Below are 12,500 nucleotides of genomic sequence, written 5' to 3' on the forward strand. Positions count from 1 at the left end.
TTGTATTCTGGAAATGTGAGAGTGCGCTGGTGTCTGGGAAATGGAAGAGTGAGCCGGTGTCTAGGAAATGGGAGAGTGCACCGGTGTCTGGTAAATGGGAGAGTGCACCGGTGTCTGGGAAATGGGAGAGTGCACCGGTGTCTGGGAAATTGGAGAGTGCGCCGGTGTCTGGGAAATGGGAGAGTGTGCCGGTGTCTGGGAAATGGGAGAATGCGCCGGTGTCTGGGAAATGGGAGATTGTGCCGGTGTCTGTGAAATGGGAGAGTGCGCCGGTGTCTGGAAAATGGGAGAGTGCGCCGGTGTCTGGGAAATGGGAGAGTGTGCCGGTGTCTGGGAAATGGGAGAGTGAGCCGGTGTCTGGGAAATGGGAGAGTGCACTGGTGTCTGGGAAATGGGAGAGTAAGCCGGTTTCTGGGAAATGGGAGAGTGCACTGGCGTCTGGGAAATGGGAGAGTGCGCCAGTGTATGGGAAATGGGAGAGTGTGTGCCGGTGTCTGGGAAATGGGAGAGTATGTTGGTGTCTGGAAAATGGGAGAGTGCGCCAGTGTCTGGGAAATGGGAGAGTGCGCCGGTGTCTGGGAAATGGGAGAGTGCGCCGGTGTCTGGAAAATGGGAGAGTATGTTGGTGTCTGGAAAATGGGAGAGTGCGTCAGTGTCTGGGAAATGGGAAAGTGTTGCCCAAACACAAAACATGACAATGCATTTGACCATACGGACTCGGATGTATGTGTTTTGATACGATCATGACCTAGGGAATTTGCACACGAATTGCCTGACGAACGTTCCCATTGCGAGGGAGCCATTTTTGGGCGCGTCTACAAAGCGCCTCGATTCCAAGTTCCATAAAGCCCATCTCTGGATGAAGCTAAATGCCAGAATAAAGGGAGGATTTGCTTTGCTTTGGTTTCGTTTCCCCTTGTCTGCATTTAAGTCTATGTGAAGAGGCGCCTCGACCTTGAGTTTAATTTACCTCACCTGTTTGTAATCATTACATTTCTAATTACCCTTGTAAATATTTATATTGTCATTAAATACCGTGTTCATTTTAAGTTTCTGTGTCCGTGTATTTGTCATGGGGTTTGAGAATAAACTCCGCTGTGCTGTGCTTCCCAGTGCCTCCGTTGCTCTGCCATTGTGCTTTTCCCCTCCCGCACACGTTATAGTCTCCGAGGATCAACGTGTCCACCTCCTAATAAGGAAGAATTGCTCGACCACCCTGGCTGGCGGTGTTAACCGCCCATCAACACAAATTGGATCGGGGGTATTAACCTGGACCTCCAGCACTGTGACAATATATATATATATATATATATATATATATATATATATATATATATATATATATATATATATAGAGAATGTACATACATATAGAAATGTATATGTGTGTCGGGATTATATGCACCTTGGGGTTTCTTTCCCTTTAGTGTACGTATGTTGTTTGTGGTGCTGAACTCAGCCCATTCTCTAACAACTGCAATCCATGGTTTGCACTTCACGCATCTGAACGATCATACCGGTTGGCAACCACTCAAATGAATCTTTGTCAGTTGGGGTCTGTGACTTCCGAGTGACGTTACAAGGAACACATCAACAGCGTAACGTTTTTGAAACTTGTATTTCAAATAATCAGATACAAAGTCAAATGAGGAAGTTCACCATTATATACAATGTCCAACTTCGTTTCCCGTGTTGGGTTGTTTCCACCTCGTGTCTCTGCCCTGCCAGCTCAACTCACACATATTCACCTCGTCCAGCAGGGCTTTTGAATGATTGAATTTTGTCATGGTGTTCTCTCTTGTGCGCTGGCCCGTCCAGGATGATTGAAGAGTTGAAGGAATTATTTCCGAGTACAGAATCTCAGTGAGTTTTAATCAAACTAATAATCAGCACAACACGTCAACAATAGCTCTGGACATTTACACCTTGTTCACTCATTAGAGTGAAATCGAGCACAGGGACGATCAAAACACATGGCTCATCACATGTCACCCGTCTTTCTACACCTCCCTCTCACGGGTTTATTTACTACCACAGAACTATCTCATGCCTTCCAGCAATTGCGATTCTCATCCATACTGGAAGTTTCGGCTGAGAACATTCCAGCATCTTCACGAATCTCACCAGGCAGTTTACTGTGCAATACTGCCATCTACAGTCAAAATTAGCTCGTTACACCAAGCAGTTGAAATTAGGCCGATACATATTTTGTGTGTATATACTGTTGCGGATTCGCGCCCGCCGGCGTGCGAGCGGCCACGTAACTCGAATCGCGGCACGTCGCCCACCGGACGGACAATGCCGTCGTGACCCTCTCGGACTAACGCCGGGAGCTAGTCACGGGTGGGCCTTTCGGCCTCACCACGATCGTGCCAATCGGCCCCCCCGCGTGGGATAGGGTTGTTCGCCAAACTCGACCTACCTAAGTACCCACACGGAGGGTAGACCGGGCGATCGCACCTCGCCGCAGGTCGACTTCGGACACGGGCCACTTTAAGCGACCCGTTCCGTACTATCGGGATAACCGAGTGGTGTTATCGTCAACCTCGACGGTTCGATTAATGATCGGGCGTATTTAGCCCACGACCAACCCTTTACGTGAAGTAATATGGAGATTCAATAAAAGAAAAGACGAAGCGAAACGGGAGAAATAGTTCAACATAAAGCACATTTATTCCGCGGCAAACGGAAAGCACACATATACAATTATACACCAAAAGCAAATGTAAAAGTAGAAGAAGCACAACAATTCTGCACAAAAAGCAAATGTAACAATGCAGATCTACTACCGACTACCGAGCACACGGCAACACTTATACAGTTTCCTTCACAGACGGCGCCGACAACACATATACTCAAAGCAAAAGAAAAAGGGACCACCCTCAACGATGAGGGGGGCAGACGGGCCTGTGGCCGAGACCGCGTCGAGCCTACCCGTCTGGTGATGAGCCGCAAGATGGCGGCGGCGCCCCAACTCCGCGGGCCTCGCTGGCACTGCCTGGAATGGGGTGGGAACGGGGCCCCCTTCTCACACTATCTCAGCGCGGGGGGAAACAGGAGGGGGTTGTTGATGCTCGGGGGAATGAGGATATCTCGCTGGCTTGGGTCCCGCGACGAGCGACTCCACCGCGACCTCGGTCGCGTTACCGGCCTCCCCTCTCCGCAGCTCCCCGACTCTGACACGAGCGCCCTCTCGACTGCCTTCGCCGCCGCCACAACTCTCCAACTCTCCCACTCTCCACTCTTCTCAACTCCGTCCAATTGCGATTCAGAAACTCTTTTCCTCTCCCGATTCAGAAACTCCCTCAACAACTGCCTTTTCGGCGAGCGAACGCTGCCCTTTATAGCCCCCGGGGCTTCGCTCCTTCACCTTCGACCCTTCATCTCTGGCTGGCTCCCCATTGGACAGAGGAAAAGTGGGCGTGAATGATTTTTGATCCGATTTCTCGGAAAGGCTGGTGTTTTTGCACCCGCTGCTCGGTGCGCGCCCTGTACGAGTCCAGGATCGGTGCCCACAAGCGGCGCGGGAATGGCGGTGATGCGATGGTTGCGAGAGCGAGATGTGACGGCAAGGGTCGTGGCTGTTGTTGTGAAGCGGCGTTGCGGTTGGTGGTTGTTGTGTGATGGCTGTTGAGATGTGGTTGGTGGTGGTTGTGGTGGTAGTAATGGCGGCTGGTCCAAAATAAAGATAGTAAAAGAAAAACGGCTATCTAAAAGGGTCGCAGCCCGAATGAATGACATTTATTCCCTCTAAACAACGGGTTTGGGCCTAACTACACATATACTTCGAGATATCTCACCTACGGGACCTGAATGGTGGTTTGCGAATTTCGTCAACCACAACAATACAAATATATAAAAAAAATACATATATATATATATATATATATATATGTATATATATGTATATATATATATATATATATATATATATATATATATATATATATATATATATATATATATATATATATATATATATATATATATATATATATATATATATATATATATATATATATATATACATATATATATACATATATGTATATGTATATGTATATATATATATATATATATATATATATATATATATATATATATATATATATATATATATATATATATATATATATGTATATATATATATATATATATATATATGTATATGTATATATATATATATATATATATATATATATACATATATGTATATATATATATATATATGTATATATATATATATATATATATATATATATATATATATGTATATATATATATATATGTATATATATATATATATATGTATATATATATATATATATATATATATATATATATATATATATATATATATATGTATATATATATATATATATATGTATATATATATGTATGTATATATATATATATATATATATATGTATATATATATATATATATGTATATATATATATATATATATATATATATATATATATATATATATGTATATATATATATATATATATATATATATATATATATATATATATATATATATGTATATATATGTATATATATGTATATATATGTATATATGTATATATATGTATATATATGTATATATATGTATATATATGTATATATATGTATATATATATATATATGTATATATATATATATATGTATATATATATATATATGTATATATGTATATATATATATATGTATATATGTATATATATATATATGTATGTATATATATATATATGTATATATATATATATATAAGTATATATATATATATATATATATATATATATATATATATATATATATATATATATAGATGTATATATTGTTGTGGTTACCAAATTCGCAAACCACCATTCAGGTCCCTTAGGTGAGATATCTCGGTAAGTACATGTGTAGTTAGGCCCAAACCCGTTGTCTAGTGGGAATACATGTCATTTATGCGTGCTGCGACTCTTCAGGATAGCCGTTTTTCTTTTACTATCTTTATTTTGGACCAACCGCCATTGTTACCACCACCAACCACATCCACCACCCACCGCGGCGCCGCTTCACGTCACACCTCGCAACCGTCGCATCGCCACCGTTCTTGCGCCGCTTGTGGGTACCGGTGTTGGACTCGTGCAGGGCGCGCGCCGAACAGCGTGTACAAAACCACGGATTTTCTGCTTCAAAAACGGATCAAAAACGACACACGCCCACTTTTGTTCCGTCCAATCGGTGAGCGAGGGGCGATTTGGCCCCGCCCCCAGGGCGTTGGAGGTCGATCGATATATGCAAATTTATGGATCAAAAAGCATTCACGCCCACTTTTTCTCGGGCCAATGGGGAGCGAGGTGAAAGGTCGAAGGGAGGGGGTCAAAGCTGAGAGAGCGAAGCCACGGGGCTTATAAAAGCGACCGTGTTCGTCAGTCAAGTGAGAAGGAGAGTTAAGACTTCGCAGCCGGTGGAGTTGGGAAGAAGCAAAACAGAGAGAGTTAAGACTTCGCGGGCGGTGGAGTTGGCAAGAAGGAGCTGGTCATCGTCGTGTGCGTTGGAGTCGGAGCGGAGGGGACGGAGCTGTGGAGAGGCGGCGAGGGCAGACGAGGGGGTGCTCGCGTCGTGCAGGGAGCTGCACCCCAGGGAGGCCGACAGCGCGACCTGGCCGAGGTGGAGACGCTCGTCGCGGGACTCGAGGCAGAGTAGGAATCCTCTATACCCCGAGCATCAGCAACCCCCTCCTGTTTCCCCCCGCGCTGAGATAGTGCGACCAAGGGGGCCCCTTTCCCACCCCCTACCAGACACTGCCCGCGAGGCCCACGGAGTTGAGGCACCATCGCCGCTCCGCGTCTCATCACCAGACGGGTAGGCCCGACACGGTCTCGGCCTCAGGCCCGCCTCATCTTTGAGGGTTCTCTTTTCTTTTCCTTGGTTTTGGGTATGTGTTGTCGGCGCCGTCTGTGAAGTAAAATTGTATAAGTGTTGCCGTGTGCTCGCGTAATCGGTATTAGATCTGCATTGTCGCATTTGCTTTTTGTGTAAATTGCATTGTGTTTTTCTTTTCTGTGTGCTTTTGGTGGAATTGAATATGTGTGCTTTCCGTTCAGCGCGAATAAATGTGCTTTGTGTCGAACTGTTTCCCGCTTCGCTTCGTCATTTCCTTCATTGAATCCTCATCTTGCTTCACGTAAAGGGTTGGTAGTGGGCTGAATACGCCCGATAATTAATCGAACCGTCGAGGTCGACGATAACACCGCTCGGTTATCCCGATAGTACGGAACGGGTCGCTTAAGTGGCCCGTGTCCGAAGTCGACCTGCGGCGAGGTGCGATCGCCCGGTCTACCCTCCGCGTGGGTACTTAGGTAGGTCGAATTTGGCGAGCAACCCTATCCCACGTGGGGGCTGATTGGCTCGATCGCGGTGAGACCGAAAGGTCCACCCGTGACTGGTTCCCGGCGTTAGTCCGAGAGGGTCACGACTGGATTGTCCGTCCGGTGGGTGACGTGCCGCGATTCGAGTTACGTGGCCGTCAGCACGCCGGCGGGCGCGAATCCGTAACACTGGTGTCAGGTCGTGCGATACAAATCCATCGCCCTCCTCGCGGCACTGGTATCGGAGAACAGGAAAACGGGCTCTCCTGTCTCCAGCTAAATTCACGGGAATCGGTCCAGGGGTGAGAGAAGCGACCCCCGATTCCCTCCAAATTACGAGCGAGCGAAATTAACCCTTCACGAGAAGCAAGATGGCGTCTCAAGGCGAGCGGGAGCCGGGGGTATTAGAAATGGATGTAGAATGTGTAGGATCCATGGTCCAGGATGGAATCCCCGAGCAGGAAATGTTGATTGTGCAGGAACACGGACTCGCCCAACTGAACCCAGAGCACGAAATGGGTGCGGCAGCGGCCGCGGGGTATGACACCTCCCCCCCCCCTCTCCACCAAAACCCGCCGACCCTTGCCGAAACGGCTCACCCAAGCGCACCCGACATGGCCCAGCTATGCGCCATGCTGGCGGCAATGACAGCGAGAATGGATGCGAATACACAACAAATAATCGAAAAGATGGATGCAAACACAACTGAATTTATAAACGAAATGAAAGGCATGAACAAGCAAATGAAGGAAGAAACGAAAAAGCTGCGGGGTGAGACGCAGAACATGGGCCGATGCCTGCAGGCGGGCATGAAGGCCGTGACAAAGGAAATAATAATAGTTGAGACAAGGGAGGTAAAGGGTGAAGAGGTGACCGAGTTGGCAGAGACACGGGAGACAGAAAAAATAGAGGAAAGGCTACACGATGAAGACGGGGTAAGTGACGCACACACACACAGAGGTAGTGGAGGATAGTGAGGTTGAGCTCGCGGAGCGTGTAGGGACCCAGTGCGAGCACCTGGATGGCCTCCTCCAGGAACGAGGGGAGGGAGTATGCCCCCCCGAGGCGAGTCACGACCAGGTGAGTTCGGTCGTGCTTTGCGAGGTTGAGGGGACGAGTGCTGTGAACAGGTGCACGGAGAGCTTGGGGGGTATAGAGGCCCCGGAGACCCTTGTGGGGACACAAATCCCCAGTGTGGTTGTCCCTGTGTGTGTGGTGCAAGGTGTGAGTGCCCCCGCGTGTGTGAGTGAGGCACGGAGTATGGATGAGACACCGCGGTTGAGTTCCCCCGCGTGTGTGGATGAGGCACCGCGGTTGAGTTCCCCCGCGTGTATGAGTGAGGCACGGTGTGTGGATGAGGCACAGCGGTTGAGTGCCCCCGCGTGTATGAGTGAGGCACGGTGTGTGGATGAGGCACAGCGGTTGAGTGCCCCCGCGTGTGTGAGTGGTGTGGTGGTGATGGTGCCAGAGTATGTGCTTCCCAGCACGCCGTGTGTGGATGAGGCACCGTCTGTGGAAGAGGCCGTGTGTGTGGATGAAACGGCCAGTGTGGATGAGGCACCGCGGTTGAGTGCCCCCGCGTGTATGAGTGGGGCACGGTGTGTGGATGAGGCACCGCGGGTGAGTGCCCCCGCATGCGTGAGTGAACGGCCGTGTGCAAGGTCGCTGTGTGCAAGGGAGACCGTGTGTGTGAGAGAGCGGTATGTGAGGGAGATGTCGGTTGGCATGCGGGAGCACGCATCCGCGTCTCCCGGTGTGAATGTGATGGAGTGGACTGTGTGCGTCGTAACACGCAGGTATGCGTGTGTGGAATGGAGACGGAGACGGCGACAGAGGAGAGAAAGCCGAGTAGCGGCTGTGGTTGTTTCGGGGACCGTGCCGGGTTCACCCAGCAGTGAGCACGAGGTTCGTGCTGTGCAACGCACGAGACCACCACGTGCTCGCTTGCGAGAGTGAAGTCCCAGTCCGGAAACGCCAGCGGTGGATTTGCCGATCCCGCGGACGGACAAAGTTTAGGCAGGTAAACGGATTTGGACCGGACGGGTTCTCCACGCGATCGTGTGTGTTAAGCTCCAACGGGCAAAGCACATGTGTTCGCGTGGGGAACCCCTCGAGACGTGGGGCTTGTTTTTTTTTTTATGCGCACGGTGACGCCATGGCTGCACGTGGGGTTGGAATCCGGCAGGAGGGGTATCTCTGCCGGATGGTACCGTCCAAGAAGGGACGAGGAACACGTGCAGCTGCATGACGTCACGGGCAGGTGCAAAGTGCGCGAGCTCTGAGTTGCCGCGCAGGTGCTGCGCATGAAAAAAAAAAAAAAGCAAGCCTCACTTTCGGGTGCAAAGGATTCCTGGGCAAGGGGTGGAAGACCCCCTTACCTGGGCACAGGATGGAAACTAGTTAGGGGGAAGGGTTAGCTTAGTTAGACCGACTTCATGGGGCAGGGGTAAGTCCTCATGGAGTCCGTGGAATGGATTAGGTAGAGGGATTTAGTGAGCTTTAGGTTGGGAAATAAATTGATTTTTGGGACATTTGGAGACAGAGACAGACTTTGGATGTGTAGTGGGGACGTAGCTTAGCTACGTAGTGTTAAAAGGAACGTGCTGTAGTTTAAGGGACGACGTGGGAGCACGAGTTAGTTAGGGGAGGTAGTTAGAAGGATGGCAGAGTTCAGTGGTGTGTGTGTTGAAGAGTTGGTGAGTTGAGAGGTGAGTACATGATGAGTGAGTGAGGCCAGCGGGTCTGTGTGTGTGGAGTGAATGGGGAATGCATGGTGCGATGAGTGATTGGGGGGAGGAGTGACTCCTGCCCAAGGGACCCCGGGGTCAGAGTAAAGTGAGTTAGGGGGTTAGTCAAATTTACAAAACGGAGGTCGTTTTGCTGTTGGTGGGAATGTAGGCTCGAGACCCATTTGGAGGGGTGCAGGAGCCCTGTTGACGGGCTTGGGAGCGTGGCTGCGAAAGGTGAGTATCGCTGAGTGGGTACCCCGGGCACCAGGCTAGTCGGCCGCGGTAGGCCAAGGGCCCATGGGGGGCCAGGATAGCGTAGTGGGCACGGGTGCGCCTGCTTGGTGCGGGGGCCCGGGGCGCCATTAGCCGCGTGGGCAGTGTTGTGGGCACGGGTGACCCTCGGAAAGGGGCCCGGGAAGCCAGCCTGCCACGTGTGCGTTTCAGGGGAGGTGCCATGGGGGGCACTCCCCGGTGTTAGGGAGCTGGTAGGCTCGGAGGCAGTGTAGTGCCCGGGGGTGCCATAGTGGGAGAATCGGCAGAGGGTCGTGCCTGCCAAAGGGAGCCACGTGTCCCAGCCAGGAGACCGTGTGAGGGCACGGAGAGAAAATTGGGGGCGAGGCCCGAAATTGTGAGGACACCAACACAGGCGACGGGAATCTGGGTTGTTAGAACCAATAGTTTAAGCGAGAGGCGCTTGTTGAAAGCCCCGGGGTAGTTTAACAGTAAAATGGTTAGGGTAGATTAGGAAGTGTACCCCTCCGCACCATCCATCCCCTCGCTGTCGTTGTGGGCCGCTGGACCCACTTGGTGTTAAGATCGCCGAACTCTGGGGAGGCCATTCTGAGGCTTCATTGGGCCTCGACACAGGACGTTAGCTCTCCCTTATTCCCCTCCGGGAATGGAACGTAGGGGTTGGGAGTAGGCTAGGTGACAGGATAGGTTAGCCGAACAAGGACGATAAAGGGGGTTAGGGGACGATTTATAGTGGGGAAGTAAAAATAAAAACAACAAAAAAAATAAGTTGGGGCTAAATTGGGGTTTGACAAATTAAGGGAGTGGGTATGTACAGTGAGAGGCAAAGGCGATAGGTGGGAGGGAGACAGGTAGGTAGGTCCGAGCCCGCCTTCCAAGTGGCCAGCACCACCGCACTCCCTCCACCAACCTCCACTGAACGGCAAAAGCTGGCCAGCTTCATCTGCTGGCTGTGTTGCTGCAAGGCCTGTGCCGGCCAACTTCATCTGCCGGCTGGCTGTTTTTCTTCAAGGCCTGTGCCGGCCCACTTCATCGGCAGCTGTTGTGTTGCTGCAAGGCCTGTGCCGGCCGGATCATCTGCAGCTGTGGTACTTCAAGGCCTGTGCCGGCCAGTTTGTCTGCCGGCTGTGTTTGCCTGCAGCGGCCTTCTTCTGCGGGCTGTGTTTGCCTGCTGCCTTTGCCATGCCATGCCCACTGCCCAGGTTCACCAGCCCCGTTCAATTTATGCTTTGCCCCCGCCCCCCTGTTCATTGCCATGTGCGCCAGGATCCGCAAGGCAACAGTTTGAAATCTGCGAGAACTGCCCTGTTGGCAGCTACAACACGGGCCTGCAGTGGCGGCCCGTGCACCGTGTTTGTGTTCATCCATCCATTCGTTGTGCTCATTGCGTGTGCCACTTGAGCTGGCACGGAGACTGCATTTGTGCAGCCCATGCACCGTTGTGGTTCACTGAGTTCGATTCAAACCATCCATCCATCCATTCGTTGTGCTCATTGCGTGTTCCACTTGAGCTGGCACGGAGACTGCGTTGTGCAGCCCATGCACCGTTGTGGTTCACTGCGTTCAGTTCAAAAGGGAAGGCCTTGGACTGCGTGTGAGCAGCCAGCCACGTTCCCTATCACCTGCATTGTTTGAGCCAGAGACTGCATGCGGGCAGCCTGGCTCCCTGCTAACTGCTTTCTTTTTGCAGAGTTCAATGATCCTGGGCCATGGTTTAGTGTAAAATTTGTAAGTTAAGGTTAAGATGTACTGTACATATGAGTGCGCCCCCGGCATGTTTGTCTTAGCGCCGGCAATTTTATTTAAGTCGTCCGTGTGAGTGAGTTTGTTTAGATAGTTACGCAGCCCTCAGGTTATTTATTTTGGGGACACGAATACCATGAATGTCGCACTCAGGGATCCGTAGGTAAAATGTACTAGGGGAAAACTACACATGATGGCACACGAAAATTTGACGACTCGGGATGAGTCTGTAAAAAGGGCAGGGGGTAGTGTTGTGGTTACCAAATTCGCAAACCACCATTCAGGTCCCTTAGGTGAGATATCTCGGTAAGTACATGTGTCGTTAGGCCCAAACCCGTTGTCTAGTGGGAATACATGTCATTTATGCGTGCTGCGACTCTTCAGGATAGCCGTTTTTCTTTTACTATCTTTATTTTGGACCAACCGCCATTGTTACCACCACCAACCACATCAACCACCCACCGCGGCGCCGCTTCACGTCACACCTCGCAACCGTCGCATCGCCACCTTTCTTGCGCCGCTTGTGGGTACCGGTGTTGGACTCGTGCAGGGCGCGCGCCGAACAGCGTGTACAAAACCACGGATTTTCTGCTTCAAAAACGGATCAAAAACGACACACGCCCACTTTTGTTCCGTCCAATCGGTGAGCGAGGGGCGATTTGGCCCCGCCCCCAGGGCGTTGGAGGGCGATCGATATATGCAAATTTATGGATCAAAAAGCATTCACGCCCACTTTTTCTCGGGCCAATGGGGAGCGAGGTGAAAGGTCGAAGGGAGGGGGTCAAAGCTGAGAGAGCGAAGCCACGGGGCTTATAAAAGCGACCGTGTTCGTCAGTCAAGTGAGAAGGAGAGTTAAGACTTCGCAGCCGGTGGAGTTGGGAAGAAGCAAAACAGAGAGAGTTAAGACCGCGGGCGGTGGAGTTGGCAAGAAGGAGCTGGTCGTCGTCGTGTGCGTTGGAGTCGGAGCGGAGGGGACGGAGCTGTGGAGAGGCGGCGAGGGCAGACGAGGGGGTGCTCGCGTCGTGCAGGGAGCTGCACCCCAGGGAGGCCGACAGCGCGACCTGGCCGAGGTGGAGACGCTCGTCGCGGGACTCGAGGCAGAGTAGGAATCCTCTATACCCCGAGCATCAGCAACCCCCTCCTGTTTCCCCCCGCGCTGAGATAGTGCGACCAAGGGGGCCCCTTTCCCACCCCCTACACTGCCCGCGAGGCCCGCGGAGTTGAGGCACCATCGCCGTTCCGCGTCTCATCACCAGACGGGTAGGCCCGACCCGGTCTCGGCCTCAGGCCCGCCTCATCTTTGAGGGTTCTCTTTTCTTTTCCTTGGTTTTGGGTATGTGTTGTCGGCGCCGTCTGTGAAGTAAAATTGTATAAGTGTTGCCGTGTGCTCGCGTAATCGGTATTAGAT

General features: G+C 50.5%; 1 protein-coding gene across 13 annotated transcripts in view; it reads left to right on the forward strand.

Moving 5' to 3' along the window:
• Nucleotides 1-12,500, forward strand: part of LOC147015668 (sideroflexin-5-like) — a 380,656-nt gene that overhangs the window by 258,073 nt on the left and 110,083 nt on the right. The window lies entirely within an intron of this gene.

This window comes from Eptatretus burgeri, chromosome 12 (genome assembly GCF_056783735.1).
Source record: "Eptatretus burgeri isolate ZD-2024b chromosome 12, Ebu_testis_v1, whole genome shotgun sequence".
NCBI classification, from domain to species: Eukaryota; Metazoa; Chordata; class Myxini; order Myxiniformes; family Myxinidae; genus Eptatretus; species Eptatretus burgeri.